Raw genomic sequence first — 12,913 nt, 5'->3', positions numbered from 1 at the left:
CCATTTTCCTTTAACCATTAACCGGTTTAGAGGTACATCCCCCATCTCCTCCCATACACAAGCAATGTATATCAATAAATATCATATACACAATAAATCAATCAATATATAACATTAATGTATTCTATCAACCGTCACACTCTATGACATAACCTGTTCGATTAGTTTCAGTTTTCCCTAATCAACATACAGTCTACAACGAATGAGACTAACCTCAAGGTGACAGATGCCAACCCAAAACGCCATATCAAAAGCTGACTAATCAACTTAACAAACCACCACTCTCAGTAAACCACACACTGAAGTGCCACTAACCCCAAATACGGAGTTCCCCACACAACCCTAAATTTTGGAATCTCAACGGGCCTCCTAAAATCAAACCACATCAACACTGTGTCTAAGGAAATTACTATTCCCCCTCTCTCATGGCTACATAGCAAGCCTGCTCATCTCCTCGACCGAAGACCGACATGGTCAACCTCAATTACAACAACCCAATCACGAAGGACAGTTTGACCGACGCTATTCTCGCCACCCTAGAACACAACCTGTTCTTCCTCCCAAGAACGCTGCCAGAACCCACTCACAAACCATAACCAACAATTTATAGCCAATCACAATACGAGCACTACCCCTATACAGCCGATGGGGTCACCTCGGACTCATTAATTAGCAAAGCCCAAAACACTAATCAACAAACCGGTACCAAGCAAGCAACAACATCAGCGTCATTGACCCCGTAACAACTCCTCAACAGAAAAAGAGGATTCGAGATTCCATACATACCCCCCAATATATGAGGGTTAAACAAACAACAATATGCATACATAAGCGATACATAAACGTGGTGCCTCAGTATCCAACAGTACACCGGTCAACAACAAGATGATTCACATAATACATCACCGGTCAATAACACAAAAATCCCCTCCAGGGTAATACCATAGGACTAACTAATAAGTCGCCCCTCGTGAGGCTCTCGAAGCCTGGCCTGCCCGTTTCTAGTACCGGTAGCGTCCTTAACTGGACGGGTACAACTGAGTCTGACTGGGTTTTGAAACACCTGAAGAATTTACACGCAAGGGACAAAAACGTCTACCATGGCCCAGCTGACCACAAACAAAACAACCACCAGACCCTCTATTCTGCAACTAGTCTGAAACCTGCACCCCCCCGGACCTCCCAACAGAAGAGTCTGAAACCCCTGGCGAGGAAAAGGAGCCAGCCCCTGACTGAGCATGTTTCCGCCTCTACCCCATACTGAGCCTAGAGCGCTTAGGAACTGAAGGACTTACCAAGATGGTCTCTTCCCTATCCCGACCATCACTCACAACCATGGCCTCCACATGAGCCGCTGCCACCACTAAATTATAATAATCCTTCCAAAAGGATCCGGCCACCTTCTCCCGAATATCGAAACACAACCGCCTTTCAAACTCATAACAACGACGCTCCTCTATTGCCACCAATTCTGGAGCAAACCTCGACAAACTGGCAAACTGCATCTTAAACTGTGCCACAGGAGTATCATCCTGACGCAACTCCAAAAACTGATCCCTCAACCTTTCCCAAGCAGAAGGAGGGAAATACTTGGCCCAAAAGGCCTCGGTAAAAGCAACCCACGTGCTACCTACGGTATTCTTAGCATACTTCCACCAATAACTCGCATCGCCCTTCAACTGAAAAGTCGCCAAAGAAACCCTCAACTCCTCCTCTTCGACTCTGAGCATATCAAGAGTCTTGGTAATCTGTTCCAACCAACTCTCTGCCTCTAACGGTTTAGCCTCCCCCACAAACTCTGGTGGACCGGAGTGGAAGAACTCCTTAGTAAGCTTGAGAGCATGCCCGCTACCGCCCTCAGTGCGAGCTAGGGCGTCTTGCATTGCTCTCACAATCTCACGTGCGACATCCTCGCCGACAGCCGATGCTGTAACAGCAAGTGCTAAAGGAACTGCTGTGCCCCTACCGACACTCCTACTACTCAACCGTCCTCTACTTCCTCGTGTAGACATCCTATAAGGCACAAAAGCAAATACCACGCTTAGTGCACAACACCACTACTATTAAGTCACAAGACTCACTTAGTCACAAAATATACATCTCTAGTGCATATAATCATCCAAACATGTAGACACATAATCAAATTAAGTCCACAGAGATAGTCACTCATCCCGGAACTCTCAAGGAATTCCTATAAGAAACCACGTTGATCAGGCATGTTTCCGAAAGGACCTCAAAGCAAGTTCACCGGCCATGAATACTACCCGACAGATTGAATCCCATGCTCACATAAATGCAACACATAAGTCCTAATTTACATGATATCTATATGCAACATCCTCACTATACGTAGCAAACCCACTGTGGTAAAAACCACTTCCCACGAGCCCAAAGTATTCAAACCCGGCTCGTTCTGATACCAAGTTGTCACGCCCCACTTTTTATTACTCGAAGTATTACCAATTTCATTTACTTAATTCCATTTCAGAGATAACATATGGAAATAAACTCGTAGAAGTGAATAATATTACTCTCATTTGTATGCAAGTAAATACAACATGGGTATGATAAATAAATTGCCCTCAGGCTTACAACATTAAATGATCAAATGAAGGGTGCAACCCTTTTACATATACATGGCGTTCCGCCTACAACAAAGAGGCCCCGTGGCCAACAAATAAGAAGACCCAAATCTTGTAGTACATCCTGCTAAACACCTGCAAAAGATTCAACAACGTGGGATGAACATATAGTCCAGTAGGGATCTCAACATGGCCCTCAACAATAACAACTTACAGATAGCTGTGATCATGAATGCTCAATCTCATACTAGAATAGTAATGTGACAGTTTATACAATATATATATATATATGTATGAACTTTTCTCGAAAACAACCATTTCATTCAATGCTATAAACGATTCATCTTTCTTTTCCTTTCATTAAACCCCGTTCCAGATCTTTCATAACATTAACAATTTCTTAGGAAATAAATTCACTAAGCCCATTACTCTCTTCTATTTTTTTCTTTTCACACATACTATAGATATGCCCTTTCAAAACATGTTTCTAAAGTGCTCGATCTTCTTCACGTTACCAAAAGACAAAAGGCATTTTGGTTCATTCCCAATTCAATCATAACTATACATGCATAAAATAAACCAATGAGGCAACTCGGCCCTCTAAGACTGTAACCAACACAAATCATGATGTTCTCAGATACACTGAAACAACAACAACCGGTAAACTTTGCTCTACTAGCTATGTGCGTAGTAAGCCAAAAATACCCTTTCACAACAACAAGCCAGTTTACCAGGCGCTAACTGGAGGGGTATGGTACCTTCGATTATTAGCGCATATAGTTCTCCAGGCGCTAGCTGGAAGGTCACGGTACCTCTGATTATTAGCGCAGGGTATAACACCACCAACCAAATGCAACAAGGCACAACTAACATGTATAACACATATACATAAACCATCCAGATACAAACAATGTGTTAAAGTATATGAACACATAACTACTTCTTCCCGAGCAAACATACATATATAATGTATCTCAACACTTCATCACATACGATGTTCCATCAACAATGGTATAATGCATGCACGACAATTCAACACAACTGTGTCATCCTCCACCGATGACCAAGGACAAAACCTCTAGATGCAAATATTTAGTACATCTATTAAGGACTCAACTACTATGAGACCACAAACCCAACAACGACATTAACATGGTAGTTAAAGCTACGATTCCCCACAAGTGTGTGTTCAACACTCAAGATACAACATTTCAATGTTTATACTTATTTCAGAAAGTACCTTTCCCATTTCACAAAACGAGTTTCAACTTCCTTTTGCTTTCACAAAACTAACTTCATCCCTTTTGTTTCCACAAAACCGATCCCATTCCTTTTTTGTTTTCACAAAAATCAATTCCATGGACGATAACGCCATAACTTATTTTAATCCACTACATTCTTTCCAAAGCCATTCCAAATTAATTATGCAAATTAAGTCATAACCCTTAAATTAGGGTTCTCCTCCCTCTTTCCAAATATTGACCAAAAAGGCACAATCAACTACAATACACAACCATGACCTCGTTTAAGACCCAAAATATATAAGTGTTTGCCCAAAGATCAAAACCCCTTTTATTAATTTGTTAGGTCTAATGAAAATAAGGGTTCCCTCTCCTATCAACAACAACATGCTAATTAACACTCTAATTTGCCCAATCCACAACTAATGATAATAAACCCAATTTCAACCACCAACCCAAGGTACAACCTCGTGATTTTCAACAAATCCAACATGATTTCATTTTCATGCAATACAAAAACTACCACATGTCTATCTATAGACGGAGTATTGAAAAAGTACAAGGAGAATCCCTACCTCAAGTTCGGAGCTCAAATGGAGAAGATGGAGAATCTCGAAGTTGCTCCAAATCTCAAAATTTCCAGATCAAAACGAAGCCCTCGATGATCAACACACTTTTTATAAAGGCTCAAGGTAAGGAAAACACTCCTACTAGATCAAACCCAGTAGAGAAGTTAGGTTTTAGAGTGAGGTGCTCTCAAAAATCGGTTTTGGGAAAGTAAGAGAGAGAAAGGAAATGTAAAAAGTGATATAAAATAGCCTAGCTGTCAACTGATATACAACTCTCCGGCTCGAGCGGAGAACACAACGCTCGAGCGTCAAGGGCAAAAAGCTAGGTACGCTCGAGCGCAAGAAGGCCCGCTCGAGCGCCAAGACACAAGAATAAAGTACATCCGCTCGAGCGCGAAAACCAGTCCGCTCGAGCGTAGATTTCTCCCTCCCAGAACTTACACCAAAAAGTACAACCCGCTCGAGCGCTAACAATCCCGCTCGAGCGCGACCCGCTCGAGCACAAGAAATCAGCTCGAGCGTAGAAAACACATCTGCAGAAGTTTTGCAGAGGCACGAAATACTGAAACTGTGAAAACCCCGCTCGAGCACAAGAAGACCCGCTCGAGTGGACCGCTCAAAAACTGGGCAACAACAATGGGAGCTAAAGCTCTACCAACCTGAAACAACCGAGCCTAACTCGTTCTAAAACTCAAACAAAAGAGTTTAAAGGTTGACAACACGATCGGTACAACTACCAACTCCGCGGAATTGCGTCCGAAAAACAACAGAACAGAAAAGGGATAACCGGGATCGCTATAGAACAGGGATGACTTTGAAGGAGGATAGGATTGTTGAGTCAGAGACCGAGGAATTGGGGAGCTTTGTTGTGGAGGGATACAATCTTAGTGGCTACATTGCGTCAGTAGGTCAGATTAGGCCAGATGTAGAATTGTCGGTGGGGGCAGAAATTTGTGTACTACGGGGGGATAGACTTGGTCAGAGGATAGATGACTTAGCAATTCTGGAAGAGGGCATTGCTGACCTACAGATTTTCAACGAACAAGATCCGGGGGACATGACTGTCGACTGGTTCGATTTTGAGGTGTCAGCAGAGGTCATAGGGTGGCTTGACGACCAACCAGATGTTGTTGAAGAATCTCAGCTGGAAAAGGCCTCGTTAGGGGCAAGGACATCAATTGTGGCCGGAAGGGCCGGGGACCAGAATGCATCGCCGGAGAGCGCCGGTGCCAAGAATTTCGCTCAGGATCTGGGCATTTTGAATATAAGAGATGTTGAACAACATGCTGCATTGACGCAGTTAGAACGGGAAGGAATTGAAGGCTCTGAACGAGCCAGAAAAGCCAAGGCCCCTGTGGGCACTAAAAGTGCTATGTGCACAAGAACAGAGGGTGTTGCGAACACATGGACAGAAGGTACCGTGAATACAAAGACAGTGGTAACGGAGGCAGACAGGTGTCTGTTGGCTGCCGATGAAATGTGGTGGGAGGACGATGATATATGTCTTGCCCACACGAATGAGGACTGGGGAAGCAATCAACCGGATGATACCTGGTACATTGGTGAAGTTGACCATATGACTAGGAGTGGCCGGTATTTCAAGCCCCCACACCTAGATCAGCCAGAGGTGTCCAAGGAGGACAAGGAGGCAGAGAAACAGAAAGAGAAGCAACTCGAAGAAGAGGCTGTGCTGAAACCGTTGAAAAAGATACAGGCAGACATCTCCATCTGGGGACTGCTTATGGCTTCACGCGTTCACAGACAGGCCGTCCTTTCAGCCATGGACAAGGCCAAACTCTCGATAGACACCACGTCGGAGCAGCTAGTTGGATTGGTTTTTACGGGAGGAGGTTCCCCGTGGTTGACCTTTTCTGACAAAGAACTACCGCCTGAGGGCGCAAATCACAACAAACCTCTCTACATCTCTGTGGAATGTAGGGGCAAGTGGGTACCGGTGGTTCTTGTCGACACGGGATCCGCCATTAATGTGTGCCCGTCGAGGACGGTATATGCAATTGGGTTGAAGTCCGCAGACTTCGTGCCAACTGCCCAGGTGATTCGGGCATATGATAACACAAGCAGAAAGGTGATGGGGACTGTCAAAATTCAGACCCAGGTTGGTCCAGGACAACACGAGATCGATTTTCATGTCTTGGACGTTCCTGTAACCTTTAACCTACTTTTAGGGCGACCGTGGTTGCACCAGTAAAAGCAGTTTCTTCCACCTTGTACCAGATGTTGAAATACCCTCACGGGAAGGGGGTAGCTATAGATTTTTGAAATTCATCAATCCATCTGCCATCGGAGGTGTCTACACCAGTCTTGGAAATCGAGCACGGCACGGAGGATGTGTTCTTATCGGGGTTTATTCTGGCTGAGGCTCGAGTTGTACAAAATATCTTGGCTATTGATGAGGGGGTGTATGTCAGCGCACAATCAATATACCTGATGAACATGCTTCAACACATCCCTGGGATGGGATTAGGGAAGAGTGGCTGGAAGGGCATTGTAGTATCGGCTGAAGTGCCGCACAACCCACATACCTTTGGCTTGGGTTATCTGCCCACCAAAGAGGATTGGGTGAGGAAAGGTAAGGAGATGGCTGGGAGGGCCAGAGCGAAGAAGGCAGGGAAGCCATATGAGTTAATGCACCGACCCATTCAGGGTACCCTAAATGGACGCTTTGTCCGAGAGGGGGAGGATTTTTTGTTTTGCGGCTTCCCAGAGCCATGGTTGAATGCAGAGGGGAAGCGCGTGCCAGGTTTTGAGATCTTCTTCAACCTACAGTAATTCGGGGATGATGTTGCCGAGGAGCAGACAGACCCATCAGCTGAAGTTGAGTAGTGTAAAAATGTGGATTCCGAGAGCGCTGAAATTGAATGGGGGTAGCACTGGCTTGTCTACTTTCAGATCCTCCGATCGTACAGAAGTGCTTAGGGGATAACTTCTCGGTGTCCATGATTGGGAATGAAATGGCTGTAGGCCTACCATCAAACATTTTGGATGCATCCGTCGCACCCTCTCTCATCTGGCAGTGTGAGGAGGGATTTTTGTCAAGCAGCACCGGGTCAGGTAGTGAGCCGGAATCTGATTTCACCGAATTTGTTGAGTCAGAATCAAGTTCCAACTCGTCTGAGTCTGAGTCTGGTACTCTTGGGGGTGTTAACTCGGATGCCACAGTCCTGTCTAGGTCATCTTTTTCTTTCTCTTTTGAGTTTGTTGTAACAGAAGAATCGGACGATTTGGAAATGCTTAATGAGAATGGAATGGATGTGGTTTCTGAGTACTTTTCTGTGCCTCGGATTTATTGTATTAATCAGGATTGTCAAAATTTTGATGAAAACGACGAGGAAGAAATTCCTCCGGTTTTGCAACGCTTAATTGATCAAGAGGAGGAAGGATTTGTTAAACCTTTAGTTGATGAAATCACTACTGTTAATGTTGGTACTGAGGAGGACCCGCGGCTGGTCCAGATTGGGTCCATGTTTTCTTCGGAGGAACGCAAGTGCTTAGTCGCTTTATTAAAAGATTTCAAAGATGTTTTCGCGTGGTCCTATGAAGACATGCCTGGAATCAATCCTCAGATTCTACAGCACCGGATCCCTCTTGACCCAGAGGCCCGACCCATTAAACAGAAACTCAGAAGGATCCGCCCGGACTGGGCCCTCAAGATCAAAGAAGAGGTCACCAAGCAAATTGATGCAGGGTTCCTGCTGGTATCCGAATACCGAACTTGGTTGGCCAACATTGTTCCGGTGCTGAAGAAGGATGGCAGGATCCGGGTATACATGGATTTCAGGGATTTGAACAGAGTAGTCAGAATGACGACTTTCCTTTACCGCATATTGTTGAGTTAGTGAACTTCATAGCAGGGTATGCTTTGCTTTCGTTCATGGATGGATTATCGGGCTATAATCAGATAGTGATGGCACCTGAAGACCAGGAGAAGACTGCTTTCACCACCCCATGGGGGACTTACTGTTACAAGGTGATGCCATTTGGGTTGAAGAACGCTGGAGCTACATATCAACGTGCTGCGACCACAATATTGCACGACATGATCCACAAAGAGATTGAGGTGTATGTGGACGACATGATTGTCAAGTCCAAAGAAAGAGAGGGCCACTACACCGCCTTGCAAAAGTTCTTCCTAAGGATCAGAGAATTTCGATTGCGGCTGAATCCTCAGAAGTGTACGTTCGATGTTGCAGCAGGGAAAATGTTGGGGTTTCTGATTACACAGAGAGGTATCGAAGTCGATCCTTCCAAAATCAAGGCCATCTTAGAAATGCCACCACTAAGGACAAAAATGGAGGTGCGAGGCTTTCTGGGCAAAGTGCAATTCATAAGACGGCTTATCTCAAAATTAAACTTGACTTGTGAACCACTTTTTGGTCTCCTGAAGAAAGGAAAGAAGTTCCAATGGGACGGCCGATGCTAAGCTGCTTTTGAACAGATCAAGGAATGCTTACAGAACCCACTCATGTTGACACCGCCCGAGCTCGGGAAACCTTTGATTTTGTGTCTTTCAGTAACTGAGACTACAATGGGCTGCATGCTTGCGCAAGAGTCTGAGGACAACGTGGAGAGGGTTATCTACTATCTGAGCAAGAAGATGCTGGAGTATGAAACCCGCTACACACCGTTGGAAAAGGCTTCCTTAGCCTTGGTATGGGCTACCAGGAAGCTGCGGCACTACCTGTTAGCTCACCTGTAATGTTGGTTTCATGATTAGATCCCATTAAATATCTCTTCGAGAAATCGGCACTTACGGGTAGGCCAGCTCGTTGGTTGCTTTTGCTTTCCGAATTCGACCTGAAATACGTGACGCGCAAGTCAGTCAAGGGAAGAGCGGTAGCAGAGTTCTTAGCTGATCATCTAGTGGAAGGAGGTGAAGCAATTGAGTACTTATTTCTAGATGAGGCCATTTTGCATATCGAAGACGAAACTTGGATGATGTACTTTGACGGAGCGTCAAATCAATATGGGTATGGGATAGGAGTGTTACTAATAGCACCCGACAATTCCCGTATCCCTCTAGCCTTTAAACTCCGGTTCAGAGTCTCGAACATCAAAGCAAAATACGAAGCATGCATTACTGGTTTAGAAGCAGCCCTAGAACTAGGGGCAAAACGGTTGGACATCATCGGGGACTCGAACCTTGTTGTATCTCAAGCGAAAGGAGATTGGAAAATCAAAGAAGAAAATATGATAATGTATCACCAGACCTTGGACTTGTTAATTCCTCGATTTGAGAAACTAAACTTTGCTCACCTGTTAAGAGAGAACAACAGGTTCGCAGATTCACTAGCAACTCTATCTTCCATGATAAACATCCGTTTCGGAGTCCGGATGCATCCGATTATCATTGACCAGAAATTTGCGCCAGCCTATGAGTCGATTGCTGCCATAGATGAGGTTCAAGATGAGAACCCCTGGTACTACGATGTCTGGAACTTCTTGGAAAAAGAGGCGTATCCACTAGGGGCAAATGCCAAGGATAAAAGGGCAATCAGAAGAATGGCCGTTCAATTCATCATTTGCAGGGGTAAATTGTATAAGAGGGGTTATCTGGGGATGCATAAGCTGTGTGTTGATGCCGAAGAATCGAAGCTCTTGACGGAGGCCATCCATGGAGGAGAGTGTGGAGCACACATGAACGGGGTGATGCTAGCACGGAAGATTCTCAGACAGGGTTACTATTGGTCCACCATGGAGGGGGATTGTATCAGTTTTGTTCAGCGATGCCACAAATGTCAGATCCATGCAAACCGCATGAACATCCCGCCGTCGAAGCTCTACAATATGACTTCGCCATGGCCATTTTTAGTTTGGGGAATCGATGTGATCGGGGCCATCACTCCGAAGAGGTCTAATGGGCATGAGTTCATTCTGGTTGCGATAGACTATTTCACAAAGTGGGTTGAGGCTCAATCTTATGCGGTGTTGAAAGCTTCACATGTTGTGATGTTCATCAGAAACAACATCATCCGTCGCTACGGGATCCCAAACGAGATTATTTCATATAACGGTTCCCACTTCAAGAAGGAAGTGATTGACCTGTTGGAAAAATATAACGTGGCATTTCATAAGTCGTCCACATACCGGCCTCAGACCAATGGAGCAGTTGAGGCCGCCAACAAAAACATCAAACACATTTTGCAGAAGATGGTGGAAACCTACCGGGACTGGCCAGATAAGCTACCATTTGCTCTGTGGGGCTACCGGACTTCAATCAGAACTTCTACTGGAGCGACTCCGTATTCATTGGTTTATGGGATGGAGGCCGTTTTACCTATCGAAATTGAGGTTCCGTCATTACGAGTACTGACTGAGTGTCAGATAGTTGAGGTAGATTGGCAGCAGAGCAGATTTGAGGAACTCATGATCTTTGACGAAAGGAGACTGAAAACACTGTACCATGTTCAAGGTTATCAATGCAGAATTGCCAGGGCTTTCAACAAGAAAGTCAAGTCTAGAAATTTGAAGGAAGGAGATTTGATGCTCAAAGACAACCGATCCCCCATCCATGACCCTAGGGGCAAGTTCAGACCCAATTAGACTGGTCCCTACATCATTAAGTCTATTTGGTCAGGTGGAGCTGTCGTTCTGATGGACCTAGATTGCCTAGAGTTCTCACAACCGAGCAACATGGACAAGTTGAAGAAATGTTACCCCTGAGAGGCTCGCTAGGCTGAAAACCCGAAAGGGAAACCTAAGCAAAAGTTAGAGCACAGACAATTTGAAATTATAAAAACTGAGCTCGCAAGGTTGAAAACCCGCAAAGGGCGGCCTTGGCAAAAGTTAGAGCGTAAAAGGAGAGCGAAAATACTCGAGTGAACCCGAGCCTGAACTACGTAAGGCTTGATTCCCATCTTTGGGTTATGTAGGCAACTTCATCTTGAAGATCAGCCATAAACTTTTCCCCGATCAACTTTGTCCATTTGATCATCTCTGTCATCTTTGTCTATTCAGCATTCAAGAGTTCGGTTGTGATCTCTGGTGCGGTGCTACTCAGACTAGGGGCAACTTTCCAGTTGCTAGAATCCAGGGTTGTGCATCTCAGTGACAGATCTCAGGCATGTCCAGTTTTGATCCATGTTGAAAATGGTTTTGAAAAGTTTTAATAAAAGTTGATTTTGTTCAAATTAATCTTTTTACAACTTAGACCATTTTTGGACAAAAGTGGAAAATTTTCAAGACACACAACCTTCAATTTTATTGATTTCAATACAGAGTCCACCTGCTCATGCATACAAATTGAAGTTGTTTTTGGTTACATTCATAAAGAAAACTTGAAAGTACTAATAAAGTAATAAATCTGGGGCATGGCTAAGTTAGGTGTTCCTGCGCCCCCTTCCAGAGTTGGTCGAAGCTTCTAATGCCAAGCTGGGCCCAATCTGCGCCTCTTCGTTGAGCCAATCTATGCACTCATTAGACAAAGTGCAACTGAAAGTGGGAGCGGGGGCCAGGAGTTCTCTCATCCTCCATGTTGTGGCATACCGAGCAAGCTGTGCGCCTTAGACTGAGAATGCAACAGGGTACTCTATCCCCTCTGGCGGGCAAGTCTGATCATGGCCGAACTGGCACTGGAATCAGAAAGGAAAGTAAAACACACAGTGCGTCAGACCAACCAACTGAATCCCAGTCTACCGGGACATGCTGTCGCTTATTGCCGGTAGATTGAGCCAAGGACGACGCCAAGCAATGCGGTTTGCGGACAAATTGTACATCCAGTCGAACCACCACCCCTCATCAAGGGCATCGACTAGACATCGTCGGAAGAAGTAGCCGCGAGCTGAGTATGCTAGGAAAGAGTCCACAACCTGCAACTTGTCCATCAACCACACCTGGGGAGGGATGAAAAATGTGAGATTAAAGAATAGAGAGGTGTAAGTTGAGAGAAAAGTGAGAAAAGGGTTCCGTGAGAAAAATCGAGCCTGAGGGCCGAGTGATGTGAGCAATATCTATGTGAGATAGGGTGGGAAACATTACCTGCAGCAGTAGTGGACTCCCCGCAAATCTGGTTGTTTCCCGGCAATGGAAAGCATCCAAGCCCATCAGCGTCTCAGCCAATGTCATGGCAATGCAGCTGTTACCCTCCTTCAAGCCTTGGGCAACTTCAATCAGACGAACGCTAGACCCGCTGAAGCCTGGGGCAAGCAAAAAGTGAGATAACATGCACAAGCAAAGGGCATGTCGCCGAAAGACCTGCCAATAATGGTCATCGCGGTCACCGGGATTAGAAAAACGTTGAATCAAACTGAGGATGTCCAATTCTCCGTAGCAGATCAGAGACCGAGCGTCGTGCATAGTGAGCCCACACATTCGTCCTAAGGCTTGAGCATGGCCGAAGTGGTGTTGGGGCAAGATCTCCTCGTTGCGCTCGGACTCCATCAAAGCTTTGAAATCTTCGAAGGTAGGACACATCTCTGCCCGCCGAAGCTAAAGACATGTGTTACCGGATTCCAAAACCTCGCTGCAGCATGGAGAAAGGGAAGATACAGCGGAGTGTGGCTCA

Source organism: Camellia sinensis, chromosome 1 (assembly GCF_055761805.1).
Source record: "Camellia sinensis isolate YWXY chromosome 1, ASM5576180v1, whole genome shotgun sequence".
Lineage (NCBI taxonomy): Eukaryota > Viridiplantae > Streptophyta > Magnoliopsida > Ericales > Theaceae > Camellia > Camellia sinensis.
Note: the sequence above shows the minus strand (reverse complement) of the source record.